We start from the raw sequence: 17,712 nt of genomic DNA on the forward strand, positions 1-17,712 counted from the left end.
CTTCCCTTCCCTTCCCTTCCCTTCCCTTCCCTTCCCTTCCCTTCCCTCTTTTCCTTGCACATTCCACAGCAGGTGAGTTTTTAGATTTAAGTTTATAAATAGGACAACAGGAAAGAAAAGGGGTGGGAGAGGTCAAGACAGGAGATGTGGAGCAGGGAAAGAGAAAAGAAGCAGCAGGAAAGGGCATCCTGATGTCAGCTCACACTTCTGGGGTGGGCAGTGAAGTGAATTTATAGTTCTCATTTATATTAAATATTTATATTTATATTAACGATATCAAATTTATATTACTAAAAGCACTCACCCGCAGGCAGTGGGAATGAGCATCTCACATCCCACTGCCCAGGAGGCTCCTCCAGGGCACAGGGCCTGGGCCCAAGCTCTTTTCTGAGCTTTTTCTGGAACTCTGGTTGTTTTTGTGGTGGTTTCCCAGGTCCCAGTGGGATAAACCAGCTGGGGACACTCCGAGGAAGAGCAACAAGGGCAGGAGGGCCATGAGCAGCCAGGGGAAGGTGACACTAAGTCTGTGCCCAGGTCTGGGTACTGTGCTGGGCATGGGACCCTCTCACGCCACAGCTGCAGCCTCTGGGGGCTGTGCGTGGGAGATTTGGGCTGCTCACGGAGATGGTTTTTTGGCCAAAATCTCCTTGAGGTGCAGATTTATGGCAAGTGTTGGATCCAGCACTGAGAGGAGCCGTGACAGGGAACAGGGAGAATTCTCCAGCCTGCACTAAACAAGGTGTCAAACTAGGTGAGTCCTTCCAACCTCACAGCCCCTCACATGCAAAGGAAAGTGAGAATGGAAGAGAAATTTTGGGGATGATGGAGAGCACTGGCAAAGAAGAGCCCTTGGGCAGAGGAGTTTTGAGGGAATGGCTGGGCACTCAGATCCTGCCCCTTGGGTGTTTGTTCCTTCCCAGATTGTTTTATGACGTGTAAAACCTCAGGTGAAGGGTGCTGAGCAAATACGGAGCTTCCACACTTGTCCTAAATATCGAGAGGAATTAACCCATTTTTGCTGCCGTGGGAACATGCCAACTCTTGGACACAGCAGGGAAAGGGGGGCTCAGCAGTGCCTCACACACCCCCTGCCCTGGAGATTTGTGGGCACACTCTGTGTGAGCCATTCCCTTGGGAAAACAGGGGCCAAACTGCCCAGGGCTGTTGCCCCTTTGTACCCTATCGCTATCCTGGGCTCTCTGAGGCCTCTGTGCCATGGCGTGGGGTGCAGCGATCTTCCCAGAGCGTCTCGTTAGCGAAGCCGCTCGGCAGGATCAGCCACGCACACAGACACGCGTGCACGCACAAACGCACAGGTAGCGTCAGTAGTACGGGTCAACGGCAAAGAGGCAGGAGGGGTCTCTGCATTGAGTTCCAAGGACGGAGGTTTATTGCATCCACACCACAATGGGATCAAGAGGCAAAGACAAGAGACAACGAAGAGCTCAGGTTTAAGTACGGGAGCGGGGCGAGCGCCAGGGCCCAATGATCTGAGGGCACGGGGGCGGTGCACAGGCGGGACCAGGGAATGGGGACCAGTGGGGGAGCTCTGGGGCAGTGGCGAGGGGCAGAGGCCAAGGGGGGGAACCTGGTGTGGAGAACTTTCTGGGGCATGAAACAGCCAGCCAGGAACGCAGAAGTGGGGTACATTACCAGAACAGAACAAAGCATCCTGGCAGAGGCTTCTTTTCTCACCTGACCGCGGCATAAGTCTCTGGTGCCAGGGACTGTCTTACCAGAGAACTCTTCTCCCTTGTAGCACAGGCTAACCGGCCGCCACAGCACCCCTTTTCACCCCTCCTCCTTTTGCCTTTCTCCTCAACCACACCTTGAGCTGCTCCTGCAAACTCACCTCACCCTGGCTGCTGAGAGAGGAGCTGGAGGGCTGCCATGGGGGGCAATTGGAGAGTTCTTAGAGCCGTGACTCATGGCTTTGGGAAAGGTATGAAAATTGGGGGAAAATGAAGTGCAGCTACTGAAATAAAGACATTGCCATAAGTTGCAGTTCCTGAGAGTCCGCGGTTCAGCTGCTCTTTTATGGGTCATATCCCCAGAGGGGTTTGTAAAGTACTTTTCTCTCTTAGCTCAGAAATGTTAAAGATCACGAATCTGTATGAAAATGAAGTCAGTTTAACACTGACTTCAACATCTGGCTGTGTGGAGAATGTCGGTGTGGGTCTATTTAAAGGCTTTTTTTGATACCAAGCCAGCAAATGTCACATTTGAAGCATGCTTTTCAACAGGGAGCCTCTGTGGAAAGAGCAGAGTCTCACATCCCACCATGGATCCAGGAGCTGGGATTTAAGGAAGATGTCAAACACAGGTTGTAACTCCCAGTTGCTACATCCAGGTTTGGGGGAAGGATCCCCTTTCCAGTTAAAACCCCGGAGTTTCAGCCTACCTGGTCATGGTGCCAGGGTCAGTCCAGGGGTGCCCAGGACAGAATGAGGAGCAGTGGCCATAAACTAAAACACAGCAAGTTCCACCTCAACATGGCAGGGAACTTCTTTCCATGGAGCACAGAACAGCTGCCCAGGGAGGGTGTGGAGTCTCCCTTCTGGGGACATCCCAAACCCACCTGGAGGTGTTCCCGTGTCACCTGCTCCAGGTGACCCTGCCTGGGCAGAACTCTGATGGTCAGAGGTCCCTCCCGACCCCAATATTCGATAATTCTGGGATTCTGTGGGCAGCTGTTTGTGGTATCTTTCACAGAAACCCACTTTTCTGCCCCGTGAAGCCCTTCAGCCTCATCCATGTGTTTTTGGCACCCTGGGAGCCCTGTTCCCACTGCCTGGGCCATGCTGGATCTGCCCTCTCGGATCAGGGGGAGCGGGAGAGCCTGGGCAAGCTGCAACAGCACCTCCACATCTGATGCTTTGTTCAAGGGCTGCTCTCACTGTGTCACCTTTGAATTTTCGCCAATTAGCCTCTAGAGGGTGATTTAAATATTGTTGCTAATGTTAATGGAGGGTGTGCATGTTTTTGTATTTACAGCTCGCCTGCAGGCTTGGAATAACACTTGTCATCCAGACAGGAGAAGGAGCAGCAGGGTCAGAGAGCTGACAGTGGAGAGGAGAGGTTTGCTGCCCATCAGAGATGTCCAGTCCTCCTTGAGGTCCTGCTCAATCACCTGAATTGATAATCCTGTAGCTCTGTTTCTGCAGAACCCCTCGAAATGGGTGACAGAACATCCCTGCTGTGAATTTTCAACTGCCCCCAGGAAGCCTCTGATGGGGAAGGAGAACAAGGCAGGTCCTGGTGTTCCCCACTGTCCTGGGCGTGGAGGAAACCACTCGTGACTGGAATCAGAGCAGTGATTTTGCTCAGATCACCCCACCCTGTGCAGCTCTCAGCCAAAGGCTGAATGAACCCCCATTCCCAGCATGGGGGAACCTTCCATGGCTCAGTGGGGCGGCAGGGGTGATGGTGCTGGGGTTTGCAGCATAAGCAGGGTCAATTAAAGGTTTCTCTCTGGGTCTTGGTGCTGCTCCAGCAGAAGGAATTCATCATGGTGAGGTTCAGAGCTGCACCAACGGGGGTGGAAATCAGGTACTGAGAGAGAGGTGCTGCTCCCAAGGCGAGGGGTGAAACCACTGCAGCTGCACAGAGTGGAGAACCAGGGACACAGCTGCCTGTTTGCTGCTGCCCTGGAGCTGGGAAGAGCTGGGAATGCTGGTGATCACTGGCAGGAGGTGTCTGGGGAGACCTCTGCCTGAATTTCCTCGAGGATAACTCCAGGACTGTGACCAAGCAAAGCTTTCTTGGATCACATTCTCCATTTCACAGAATCATTAAGGTTGGAAAAGAGCTCCAAGATCATCAAGTCCAACCTTTGATTGAATCCCACCATGTCGCTAAACCAGATCATCAAGTGCCACTTCAGCTTGGTTTTTGAGCACTTCCAGGGATGGGGCCTCTCCCACTGCCCTGGGCAGCCCCTTCCAATTCCTGACTACTCATCCATGGAAAAAATTTTTCCTAATGCCCAACCTGAACCTCCTCCGGTGCCTACCTGGATTTTCCCACCTGTTGCCACCCGTTAGGTGTGGCATCTCCATAACCACACGATTTCTCAATTTCACTTTCACTTTCACTGTGCGAAGCCTGGCTGCTCCTAGGGAATCAGGACAGCCTCTCCTCATCCTCACAGATGGATCCATCGGTTCTGTGCTCCTCTTCCTCTCGAGTCTGTGTCTCCAGAGGCAGTGGGGTTTGCTGTGCTGGAGAAGAGGGATGCTGGTGCTGCAGCCCAGGGATCCTGGTGGCACTGTCTTGGAAGCAATTCCGAAGCTGATAAGAGAGTTTTGCTTACGGGTGTAATCAGACAGGAATGGAGGACAATCTATCCTTCTGTTGACCTACCTGTGACACTGATCTAGAAAATTATCTGGCATTTAAAGAAGTAATTCTGAAATCAAGGGATGGTGTTTCAAGGAAATCTGTTACGGTTTATTGTCATCGGAACCCTCATCCTGTACTGGGACTGTGAATGATTAACTCCATGTGCTGGAGCATGAATGAGTTTTATGCATTTTTTTAACTGCATTTAAACTGTAAAAGCCAGGCCCAGCTTCTCAGAGCGGAGCAACCTGCAACTGCTGGATGCACCCCCAACTCAACTAAATAAAGGTGGCTGGTGCAGAAGTTCTCAGTCTGAGCATGATTTGCAAGCAGCGGCGAACGAGTCGCGGTGCAAAGCAGAACTCTGACAGCTCCTGGCCACTGCCCAGGCTGAGCCAGCCCTTCTTCCCAAAGGAAAAAGCACTTTAATGCCACTTCAAAAGTTTCAAGTGTGTTTAATGAGTGTTTCTTTTACTCTCTTAAAGCCTGTGCCATCACTGGGCAAGGAGACATCGGAGGTGGTTCCCTCTGATGGGTAAAAATGGAGGAATTTCTACAGGGAGCAGCTGATCAGTATGCTTGAAGGACAAAGAAAATGATCCTGATGATTCCCAGTTCTGAGCCCAGTCCACAGGGAGCCATGCTCTTGCTCCAAGATTATCAGATCTGCCCTGGAATTCAGGTGGTGGGTGGTGGTGGGGAGGCTGAAAGGGCACAATAAATCAAGAAGTGTGGGATAATGAGCTTTAATCCTTTCCCAGAGTCAGGATGGAAATGTGTTGGTCATGGAATTATGACAAAAATGCCCAAATTCTGGGTAATCCATTTGAAGAAGGGAGATGGAGAGACCACTTTGGTAATGTTTTATTTTAACTGGGCAACCACCTGAGACCTGCTGCACTCTGAGGCTCAAGGAGCAGGACAGGCAGTGCTGAGGGCACCGCCCTAGGCCAGCAGGGTGTTTTGGGGTTAAAAAAGAGCTGTAATTTTAGAGCAGAGCCAATGGAGTGGCCAGGTTTGTCTGTAGGAAGGAAATGAGCCTGGCTTTGGGACAAAGGAGTTTTTTCTCTGATAACCCCAGACCTGAGGAGCTGCCTTGGTGCCATGAGTAGGTCCATGAACACCAGGAGATGTTTGACAGAGCAGCTTTTTGCCCTGGCCTTGGGGCTGAGGGTTTGGACAGGGTGGAATATTCAATCCCTCCTGGAGGACAGGGTGTTCTTCCTTAGGCAAAAGAGTGATTCTGTTCCAGACTTGTGCTGCAGGGCTGATCTGGGACTTGGCTGCCTGAGGGCTCTGAATTCTGTTTTAACACCCCTGGAACACCCCAGATGAGCCGTGATTTTGTACCAAGGTGAGACAGAAATCCTCCAGCACCTCCTTCCATACCCAGGGGCCCAGGTTATCACCAGGTTTGGGGTAAGAAAACTTTCCTAAACCGAATTCGGCAAGTTCACAGCTTTCCTTCACATACTCTGAAAAATAAGGATATCGGGTGGAGTATTCAGTCCTTCCTGGAGGACAGGGGTTCTTCCTTTGGTAAAACAGTGGGTTTGCTCTATTCTTGTGCTGCAGGGCTGGTCTGGGACTTTGCTGCCTGTGGGTACTGAATTCCATTTCACCTCCTCTAGGACACCCCAGATGAGATGGGATTTTGTACCAAGGTGGGACAGAGACCCTCCAGCACCTCCTCACCTGCCCAGGGCCCCAGGTTATCACCAGGTTTGGGGTAAGAAAACTTTTCTTATTAAATTTGGCAGCTTTCCTTCACTTACTCTGAAACACCAAGAGACACAAGAGTTTCTGGGGTCATCCCTCACCCGAGCCGTGTCCTGCTGTCAGAGAGGCTCCAGGATTCAGATCTGGCCAGCCAGTCAGACGTGCTGAGCACAGAGCTCTGCCCAGCAGCACCCTGTGCTGTTCTTCCCTAGGAAATGTTGATTTAACCCTCTCAGGAATCATCACTCCTCAGGGCAGTGCTGCTTTGAAGTGGTTACCAGCCCGCTGAGCAGTAAGTGCAGGGCGTGGTGTGTATCTTCGAGGCAGGGGTGGCATTCTGTTTCCTGGGGACAGAAGCTTTAATAAAGGGAGTTTCCCTCCTTGCAGTGGGCAGGTGTGAGGCAGCTGCTCTTCTGGGGAGCCGGGTGAGATGCAAAATTTGGAGAACACGGCGAAATGCTGCTTTTTGTTAAGGCCACTTCATGCTTGTTAGTGGCACAAAACTTGAGGGTCCAACTCAGAGGACACAACACTGAGAGATTTGAGAAGTTTCCTGCTGGTGTTCAGGTCTGGATCAGACCTGCAGAGCCAGCTCTGCTTTGTAGGGGATCTGCAGTGATGCTCACTGATCCCAAAAGGGTTAATTCAGTTTCTGCTGTGCCTGTGGACTTTCCGCAGGAAAACAAGGCATGCAAAATTTGGTAACAATCTGGATTTCTGGGCTCTGCAGAGGTGGTGGCAGGGAAACGCCTCACATGTGAGTGGGCCAGGGGTTGTGCAGGGGATAACTCCGTGGATCAGGGTTTGCACTGGAACATGGGCATTTTCCTGGCTATTTTCCTCCCAGCTTTGCCCCACCAGCGCTGCACTCGGTAAAACAGCTGCCACCAGAGGCAGAGCTCCAGCTCATCCCTGTTGCAAAACACCTGGTGAGGTGTGAGAGATGCTCCCAGCCCATCCTGCAGCCAGTGCTTACTCATCCCACTGATGGTCCCTGGGCATTTGTGTTGGCAGCTCTGCTGGAACACCTTCCCTTTTGGCAGTAGTTATGTAAGGAGCTAAAAATGCTGGGGTGACTCACGGGTGTCTGAGCAGAGCTGTTGGAACAGGAATGGAGCAGTGAGTTCCCCCAGCCACGGGCACAGAGCAGTCCCTGGAGACCTCTCCCCACTTGCTGCTGCCCCTGTTGAAGACCCCCTTGCTCCAGGGGATTCTTTTTCCTCTTGTTCCCCACTCCTGTTCTCCAAATGATGTTGGAGCCCTTCCAAAGCTTGTCAGCCATGCCTCTGATCCCTCCAGCGACATTTACCGGGGCCATCCCAAGCCCCTCTTATCTCTAGGCCTCCTGCATTCCATCTCCCTTTGTTGTCTTTTCTCCCTTTCCATTTCCCTGCTCTCTTCCTAAGGAAAACTTCAATCCAGGAGCGCCTGGAGTTAAGGGAGGCTGAATCCCGGTCATTTTCCTTCTGCACAATCTCGTGCTATATCCACTTGTGGGCACCTTGGTGTTTTACTCTCCCATCCTTCCCCACCCAACCTGGTCCTTGCCTGATCCATGTTGGGTGTCCCTCTCCAAAGGAGACTCAGGGAGCACCTCAGGTCTTCTTCCAGGAATGACTTTTCCTGATCTGGGCTCGTGTTTGAGTTCTCCATCAGATCCAAGAGAGGTCTCCCCCAAAGAGGCAAATCCGTACTTGCTGTACCCTTTGCGGGCTCATTGTGCCACCTCAGAGGCTTTGTCCCACTGTCTCCAAAGGGATGGGGTTTTCCATAAATGATGGAAACTCGTCATTTTATTTGCCCTGAAGTTTTCAGCCCATTGTGCTTCACAAACCTGGATTGTACATCTACATGAAAGGAGGTTGTAGCCCAGTGGGGTTTGGCCTCTTTCCCCAGAAACAGCTCCAAGTTGTGCCAGGGGAGGTTCAGATTGGATATTGGGAAAAATTTCTCCATGGAAAGAGTGTTTAAATATTGGCACAGGCTGCCCAGGGCAGTGCTGGGGTCACCATTCCTGGTTCAAAAACCAAGCAGACGTGGCACTTGGAGATGTGGTTCAGTGGGCACATGGGGATTTGGTCGAAGGTTGCACTTGGAGGTCTTGGAGTCTTGGAATTCTTTTCCAGCCTTTCTGCGATGACTTGTATCACCTATGACATAACCCCCAGTTCCAGTGGTGCCATTGTCCAAACAGAATCAAGTCAAGGAGCCAGATTGGTCCCTCTGCTGCTGCTGCTGCTTCTTCCTCTCTGAGTGCCCTTGGTTGCTGTCCAGAGATGCCCATTCAAAAAAAAAAACGGAGAGTCTCTCCTCCCCTCGGCCCTCACGGAGGCAGGAGGTGGGAAGGTCTCTGCATCAGCTCTCTGGAGTGCCTGTGGTGCTGCAGGTGAGAAGCCTTAGCTCCAGAGGGAGCTCCAAACTCTGCCTGCTGGCCTGGGAGAGGCAAATGTCCATTGTCCTCCTCAGCAGCTGGACACTGGAGAGGACACAGCCAACTGTCTGCTCCCTGTGCCATTCCTCTTGGCTGGTACAGCAGTCCAGTCTCAATCCCAGTCAGAGTCCCAGTTCCAGTCCCAGGCCCAGTTCCAATCCCAGTCCCAGAGAGAGTCACAGTTCTGGTCACAGTACCAGTCTCAGTCCCAGTCTACTCCCAGTCCTAGCCCCAGTCCCCATCAGAGTTCCAGTTCTAGTTCCAATCCCAGTTCCACTCCCTGTTGCAGTCCCAGTCCCTGTTGCAGTCCCAGTCTCTGTTCCAGTCCCAGTTCCAATCCCCATCTCAGTCCCAGTCCTAGCCCAGTTCCAATCCCAGTCCCATTTCCAATCCCAGTCACAGTCCCTGTCCCAGCTGCAGTCCAATTCCCATCCCCATTCCCAGTCCAAGTCCCAGTCTCAGTCCCATTCCCAGTTCCAGTTCCAGTTCCAGTCCCAGTCCCAGTTCCAATCCCGGTCCCAGTTCCAATCCCAGTTTCAGTCAGTCCCTATCCCAGTTTCAGTCCCATTCCCATTCCCATTCCCATTCCCCACTCCCAGTTCCATTCCCAGTCCCAGTCTTAGTCCCTGTCCCAGTCGCAGTTGCAGTCCTACTCCCATTCCCAGCCCCAGTTCCCGTCCCAGTCCCATTCCCATTCTCAGTCCCAGTCCCATCCCAGTCCCAGCTGTTCCCCTCCAGTTGCTCTGTGCTGGTGTCTGACACATTACAGGCTCACCTTGTGCTTCCCAGTCCCTGATCCCACGGAACCCTGGGGTGCTGGAAGGGGCCACAGAGGGTGACCTGATCCTGTTCCCTGCTCCAGAAGGGCTGTCCTGGAGCAGCAGGGAAGGAATCTCCACACCCTCCCTGGCAGCTCCTCCACTCCTCTCTCAGTAAAGAAGCTTTTCCTCGTGTTCAGGTGGAATCTCCAACCTTCTCTGTGTGTGGAAGGGCTATGGGATCGCTCCTGGATGGAGCTACCCCAACAGAGCCTTCAATTTACTGATTCCAGGCTTGATTTTCCCAGTGACCCTTAGAGGAAGGGTCGAACCTGGAGTGAATCCATGGGAAAAGATTTTTGGGCAAGAGGGCACTGAAAATAGGATGCAGGTGATTTATACAACAGCTCAGATATAGAATAGTGGAATCATGGAATGGTTTGGGTTAGAAGAAACCCTAAAGTTCACCTTGTTCCACCCTCTGCCATGGGCAGGGACACCTCCCACTATCCCAGGGTGCTCCAAGCCCCGTTGGACCTGAACTGGACCATTCCAGGGATGCAGGTGGGTGTCAGTGGGTGACCCACAGAGCACAGCACAAACTTCAGCTTTCCCAATGCTGGGCGATGTCCAAATACCTTGGAATTTTGTTTGCAGGAGCAGGAATGAGTTTTCCCTTGTCAGGAAGAAATCAGGAGCACTGACTCCACTCCAGAGGCACGGATTGCTCTCAAGGAAAACATCAAAACCCAACCCAACCACGCCACCAAAATGCTGGTTAGAGATTAAAGGGAGAGGGCGGCAGCTTGGAGGAAAGGTCAGGCACACAAAGGAAACCATCTAAACCAAAAACTTGGAAACTTTCCTGCCCATGGAGACACTTGAATTACCTCAGAACAAAGGCTGTTGACTTTCCTTATAAGGAGAGAAAGTCCTGATTTAACAAAAAAAAAAAAAAAAAGGAAAAGCTTGGTCAATAATTGCTCTTTTCTTTATTGGTTTGTTGGGAGCTCAAACAAGTGAAAGTGGCCAGTTTGGAATGAAGTAAATGTTTTGTTTTGCCAAAAGAAATGGACAAAATTCCAGTTATTTCACCCATTTTACAGTGGATTTTCCCCCCTGTGATTTATGCACTTGTTTGCACTACAGAAATAAGTTTGAAACTGGAGTGATTAAATACTTCTTTTAGTTCTTGTTTTGAGACCTCTGTCTTCCCATTCCCGTGTAAACAATTTCTGAAGTAGGGATGAAGTCAGAGCTGCCTCTCCGAGAGCCAGGTCAGGGGGTTGTGGCCACCTGATGATGTCACAGGGAATCTTGGCCCACAAATCATCGGGAAAATCTCCTTGTTCGTGTGCAGGACACGAGCAGAGGCCAGCAAAACATTCCCTCTGGATTTCCAAAACGTGGGTCCGTGAATAAACCTCACCAATTCAAACACGGTAAGGAAATAAAGGAGAGCTGTGAATGATTGTTAAAGCTGTGAATTGTGACTGCGAACTCCTGAGGAGGGGTGGTCACTCCGAGACCTTGGGAGGATGGGCATGTTGGTCAGGCTCCAGGGTCTAAAGGGGCTCCTGGAGAGCTGGAGAGGGGTTGTTCATCAGGAACTGCAGTGGTGGGAAAAGTGGGAATGGCTCCACACTGAAAGAGGGGAAAATTAGGTTTGATATTGCAAAGGAATTGTTCCCTGGGAGGGTGGGGAGGCCCTGGCACTGCCCAGGGCAGCTGTGGCTGCCCCTGGATGCCTGGCAGTGCCCAAGGCCAGGCTGGACATTGGGGCTGGAGCAGCCTGGCACAGTGGGAGGTGTCCCTGCCATGGCAGGGGTGGCACTGGGTGATCTTTAAGGTCCCTCCCAACCCAAACCATTCCATGATTCCTTGGAGGAATTCAGGTCAGAGTTCACAAACTCCATCCTGTGAGCACTTTGGGACAGGGCAGATGCTCTGGGAGGGAGGAGCAACAGCTGGACCTGGGGAAGGGATGGAGACTTCCATGAGCACCACTGAAAGGGAGAGCAGGATTCCATTTGGACAGATCAGAAGAAGCAGATGGATGTGGCATCTCATGGAGTGGACAAAGGATGGCAGGAGAGGGGCAAACTCTGTTTCCAGGTCAATGGATGGAATAGAGAGAAGGTTTGGGAGTCATCTGGGTGAGGAGAGGCCTTGAGTTAAAGAGGCACAAAGGTTTGGTGAAATAAAAACTAAATCAGCTGGTCAGAGGCTCAGGTTATTGCTTCCAAAACTCAAGGGGATTTTTACCCAGCTCCAGCTAAATCCCCAACACAACCCCTGGTCCCCTTTCTGCCCTCAAAGCATCAGATATATAGGTAAAAATTTTTAAAAAAGCCAGGCAGGAACCAGGGCTTTCACTCTCCCACTGCTCACTCTTTTCCTTCCTTTGGATTACGCACCCTAAATTCCCATCAAATCCACCAGAAAGTGCATTCCTGCATCCTGCGTTTCTGCACATCACTTATCACACCAAATTCACAAATGTGGGCACAAGGCCAGGACCTGTTCCAGTGATTCACTGGCTGCCTGAGGTCAGCGTGAGAAATCCCTGGAGCCAGACGCCAAAGGGTTTTCCCTTGGATGAGCTCAGAACCCCTGCACAGGCAGGACTGGAGCTGCTCCCTGCCAGTGCCGCTGTCCCACTGGGTACCCGTGGGATGGCAGACTGGGCTCCTGGGGCAGCTCTCTGGGGATTGAAACGAGCAGAGGCCACCAGAGACATCTCCTGCGTGCAAGGGCACGGAATCCTGGAATCATGGGATGGTTTGGGTTGGAAGCACCACGATCTGCACCACCCCGGGTGGATGGAAAGGACTCAGCTCTTGGTCGTTCTGTCCCCACCCCACTGGTCCTGCCCACCCAGGCTGTCACTGGCACCTGCCCTGGACAAAATTGTTTTGAGTTTCTTCTGCCCCTTTGCAGAAACTCTCAGTGACCCGTTGTCATTGTGGGTCTTACAGCTGGGTCTGTCTCAAATCTGGGAAATTTATGATCTCCAAAATTTATTATCTCCGAAACTTCCAGAAAGTCATGGTCTCTTCTGTGTGGATCTTTGTTTTAAAGTTTGCAATGTTAATATTTTCTCTCTTCCCCATTCTAGATTTTCTGCAATGGAGTTTTCCTTTGATTTTGTTGGAAATAACATGAAAACGTTCTGTTGGATGATCTGAATTTCTTCATTCCTGGGAGCTGTGTCCCATCACACCCAGCCAGCAGAGCTGCTCTCACTTCATGGCCATTATTCTTCCACTGCCAGCTCTGTCCACAACCTCTCCTCTTGCTTCCAGGCAAGAATTCTGATTTTAATTTCCTGTTTCTGGTGGGTCAGCTGGGAGATCAATGACCCAGGACCCCCAAATCGCCACTCTGGAAAAGAAAAATGGTGTTGTTTGTTCAGAGAGGTGGGAGGGTCCGGGACCAGCACTCAGCACTTTGCCATCACAATACACAAATATATTTGCACACTTGAGCCAGCCAAAGAAATTCTGGGCTTTGTGAGCTCCTCAGGAGCTTTCCAGGCCTGTGAAGTGCTCCAGAGAACTGTCAGGAGAACTGGAAAGGGACAGCAAGGGTGGGACAGCGAGGATGGGACCGCAAGGATGGGACAGCAAGGGTGGGACAGCGAGGATGGGACAGTGAGGATGGGACAGCAAGGATGGGACAGCGAGGATGGGACAGCGAGGACAACCCTCCCTGGCTGTGCTGACTCTGCCCTTCCCTGGCACAGCATCACCTCTGTCCTGCTCTCCTCAGCTCCATCACTGCTCATGCAGCTCTGTGCACACTGAAATTCTTCCCCGTTCAGGAAAAACAGTCAACCATTAACCAAAGGACCCCTAAATAATGGATAAAATAAAGGATGGTAGGGGTATTATTCAAACACAAGCTTTTCTTTTCCAGCTTCCTCTGCTGGCTCCGTGTGCGGCCGTAATTCACAGATTTGGGCAGGTGCCACTTTGCTTTTGACTCGTGAGCCCGACACTGTCCCAGGCGGCCCCGTGTGTGATCTTGAAAGGAAAGGGAACAATGAACCATCCACAGATCACACGGAATTACGGAGGGCAGCCAGGACCTCGGGAGAATGGGAAAACCTCCAGGTGGACCTGCCAAAGGCAGGTGAAGGCAGAGGTCGGGGTGGGATGAAATGGAAGGTGGAAAACCACTGGGTTAGGAGGGATAAACTGAGCATTTCTTTTTGGCTGGGCAAGGAAAACCCTCAAGAAATCTCCAGTGAGAGCTTGGAGTAGTAGGAGAGAACGAGTGAAGGTGATGCTGGGCTGTGAAAAGGGTGAGACAGGAAAACGACACTGAAAAGATGCAAATATTTGATCAATCGGTGCCTCTCTCTCACTGGCAGTGTGCTGGGCAGCTGCCACCTCACTTAAGGGACGAAAATGGAGTCATTTTGGAGACAAGCAACGGAGATGAGTGACCTGAAGGAATTTCTGTGAGAGGAAATGGTGGAAAGCCCCTTCCCCACTTCTCTGCTTTGTGCCGCAGCCTCCATTTATCTTCTCCCTTTGCCTCCAAGTCATCCTGTTCTCCTCCTGCTCTCCATTATTTTGATTAAGCACTTTTGGGGGCTCTGATGGATGAAAGACTCCATGTGAAGTGCACCGGACCAGCGTTGCCCCTCCAGTTCCTGCTTCGCCTTAATTGTGCTCTCAGCCCTTTGTTTGGGCATCCACTTATTTCATTTGTCAGGATGTTGGAAAGTGGCCTTTTCTTTGATTTTTTTTTTCCAGCAAATTTTAGTTTGTTTTATTGCATGCACACTGTCCAAGGGGGTGATTAATAATACTGCAGTGCCTGCTGAAAAGCTTAGGCTGAATTTTTTTTTTTTTTTTTTTTTTTGACAAAATAATGAGCCTTGGAGTTTATGAAGCCTTTCCCAGAAGCAGTAGCTTTCTTCAGAAGCTTGATATTTTTTTTTTAAATTAAAAAACAAAGTGCCTGAAAACTGCAAGTTTTCTGGTAATTTGGAAGTATTGTTATTTTGATAGCTGAAAGAAATTCTAACTTCTTTTTTTCATGTCGCTCGTGGCTTCTGCGTAGGATTCCACGGAAGGGTTTCTCCATCCCATAAATCCCAGATCATCAGTGAGGGTTTAACCCCAGCTGTTTGCAGCTGCCTCAGCCAGGGCAGCTCTGCAGCATCTGCTGCATCCCCTGGCCTGAGAAGGGATCCCACACCTCCGGGTGCTGGAGATCCTCTTCCATCATCTCCCCGGGGGCTCCAGAGTGGTTTCCAAGTGACTCTAACGAGGATTTTTAGAGCACTCCGGCACTGCTTGACTGCTCCTTGAGATGTGTTTGTTAAAGGCTAGGAAGAACTTCAAGGATTAATTATATTTGGAATCCAAGGAGATAAAACTCATCCAGTCCTCAGAGGCCACAGGAGCTGCTGCTGTAGCCCCTGTGCCAAGGCCTGGGGCTCCGTGGCTGCAGGGTTCCTCTGCAGGTGTCCCAGGGCTGGTGACCCCCGTGCAGGGCTGGGGACAGGAGATGGGGCAGCTCAGAGCTCTGCCCAGCTGGAGCAGCAGCTCCCAGCCAAGTGTGACAGCGCCATGGGCCTCAAGGGGTGCAGGACAGAGAGAGGTGACCAAGATGGGCTTTGAGGTGGGACCCAGGCACATGAAATACCCGAGCTTCTGTGTGAGCTGGGCATGTCCACTCCCAGCACAGCAGGGACAGCAGAACACGGGGTCAGAGTCACAGAGTCACAGAACATCCTCTGAGCTGAAGGGACCCGCCGGGATCATCCAGTCCCACCCCTGGCCCTGCACAGACACCCCAAATCCCAGCCTGGGCATCCCTGGCAGTGCTGCCCAAACGCTCCTGGAGCTCTGGCAGCCTCGGGGCCGTGCCCATTCCCTGGGGAGCCTGGGCAGTGCCCAGCAGCCTCTGGGGGAAGAACCTTTCCCTGCTCTCCAGCCTGAGCCTGCCCTGGCCCAGCTCCAGCCGCTCCCTGGGTGCTGTCCCTGGCCCAGGAGCAGAGATTGGAGCTGCCCCTCGGGAGGAGCCGCAGCCCCGCTGAGCTCTGCCCTCAGTGTCCTCTGCTCCAGCTGGACACACCAAGAGCCCTCAGCTGCTCCTCAGGCTCCACCAGGAGTGGCTGAGGGAGCTGGGAAAGGGGCTGGAGAATTCCTGAGGGAGCTGGGAAGGGGCTCAGCCTGGAGCAAAGGAGGTTCAGGGGGGCCCCTGTGGCTCTGCACAAGTCCCTGACAGGAGGGGGCAGCCGGGGGGGTCGGGCTCTGCTGGCAGGGAACAGGGACAGGAGGAGAGGGAACGGCCTCAGGCTGGGCCAGGGGAGGCTCAGGGTGGGCAGCAGCAGGAATTTCCCCATGGAAAGGGTGCTCAGGGATTGGCAGGGGCTGCCCAGGGAGGTTTGGAGTGCCCATCCATGGAGGTGCCCAAGGAAGGACTCAGGATGTGGCACTCAGGGCTCTGGGCTGGGGATGGGGCACAGATTGGACTCGATGGTCCTGGAGATCTTCCCCAGCCCAAATGATTTTGTGATTCTGTCTTTTCTCCTACATCACCATGCATATTCCCGTTTTTTTTCCTTTGGTTGTTTGCGTATTTAGCTGGAGGGTAGCACTGTTCTCTCTGTGGTGAATAACGTACCATAGTGAGAGAAAACTCAGCAGTTCCAGCTTGGTTTGTAAACTTTCTACTCCAAAGGGTTCTCCACGTGCTCCTGATGAATTGATTTTTCCTTGTCTTTTTATCACTGACTGGCCCTCATGGAGGGTCAGCAGTGGCAACAACACCCTTGATATGTCCATGAATTGATAGCTTTTCCCACTAAATCTCAGAGGTTTTGAGAAGAGGTTGTTACATTTGGGATCAAACTGCAAAACTGGAGTTCCTTGTGGTGCTACTGCCCTGGTGAGAAACAAAGGAGAGTGGAGAACATGACGGGCAGAGCAGGGGACTGTGTTTCTGTGTCACTTTACCCCAAGGTCGGGTCACTCCCTGTCCAAGTCCTGGTTTGCCTTCCCATGTAAATGCAGGGGATGATGATAGTGAGGAAATCAGTTCCATCAGAAACGCTGAGCTGGTGTCTGTCACACTGAAAATGGGGACAAAGTTCCATTTCTATTACCTCTGAGGGCAACTTTGATCTTCGGGGATGTTCACTGCCAAGGGCCTTGAGCCAACCTCTCCCGGGCCTGGTTTCAGTGCTGCTCTTCCTCTGCTCGCGGCTGTTCCTGGGGAAGAGTCACAGATCCCCCTTGGACGTTGACTGAGACCTTTTTGCTGCCCATGGGGTTTGTTGCAGCTGGGTTTTGGCTCAGGCAACCCAGAATTGATTCCCTGGACTCAGCCTGCCCTGGGGTTTGTTTCCTGCCCCCCTGCCTCAGCTCTGGGCTTTTCATGATGCAAGGCCTGGAGTGGATGGGGTGGGGACATCTGCACACAACTCTGGTGGGCAAGGGGAAAACAACTAAGGAAAAATCCCTGAAAAGTGTAGAGGTCTTTCCGAAGGTATCTGAGCCACAAACCCTTCCTGGGTCCCACTGTTCTCCTTCATCCTGTAACGAGAACATCCTGAGTCCATGGAACTGAGAGCAGATACTCTCAAAGAGATGCCCAAGAACTGCTCCAGAGAGGACACTCTGCCCCCGTTGTCCCTGTATCCACATGAAAAGTGGAAACGTCTGAACCTGGCTGCAGATTGCATGAGCTGGCAGCAGAACTTCCCTCAGCACCAGCTCCCACCCCAACAGGAGGAATCTGAGTCAAAACAAGAATATTTTGCCTCTGGCAGCAGCTCTGTGACCCTGGGCCCACAGGCTCTGCCCGAGCCTGGCTGGGAGGTGACACCTGCGTGTCCCTTCAGATGCCACCCATCACAAATGTCCCAGCCTGGGGGTTGCCTGCCTTGCAAAGTGTCTTTCTGCTGACTCCATCAAACCTGGAATGTGACAAATCCACGCCTGGCCCAGCACACTGAGCAGCTCCAGGACAATCCAAAGGGGTGTCAGGTCCCAGGTGTCCCCCACCGCTGTGTTTGGATGCATTGTCTCAGAACAGGGAATGCTAATCCAGACTTCAGAGATTCACCTAGACTTGCCTTTAATACCAGACATGCTTAAGGGTGAAAACAAGTTTATTCTGGCAAAACAAGAGGTTAAATTCCTCATTACGATAGTTCGAGAGAAGATTACAAAAGAGAAAATAAAACATGATTCGTGATCACCCTCAAGAGCAGGATTCCTTCTCAGCCCGGTATCTCTCACCTGAGATCTCTGGGGTGTGTTTGCAGCTCTTGGCACGAAGGGGGGAGCTGCACATGGTAGAGTGGCTTTTGGACAGGGATGGGGAGAGATGTGGCTCCAGATAGGGCTGGCAGCAACAGCCACAGGAGCTGCGTGAAAGAAGAGGGGGTTTGTGTGCCAGGCCAGCTCGTTAATGGGAATTCCAGCAGCAGCACTGCAG

The sequence above is a fragment of the Corvus kubaryi genome, unplaced genomic scaffold (genome assembly GCF_017639235.1).
Source record: "Corvus kubaryi isolate FWS band 111438036 unplaced genomic scaffold, C.kubaryi_AGA036_p1.0 37209, whole genome shotgun sequence".
NCBI lineage: Eukaryota > Metazoa > Chordata > Aves > Passeriformes > Corvidae > Corvus > Corvus kubaryi.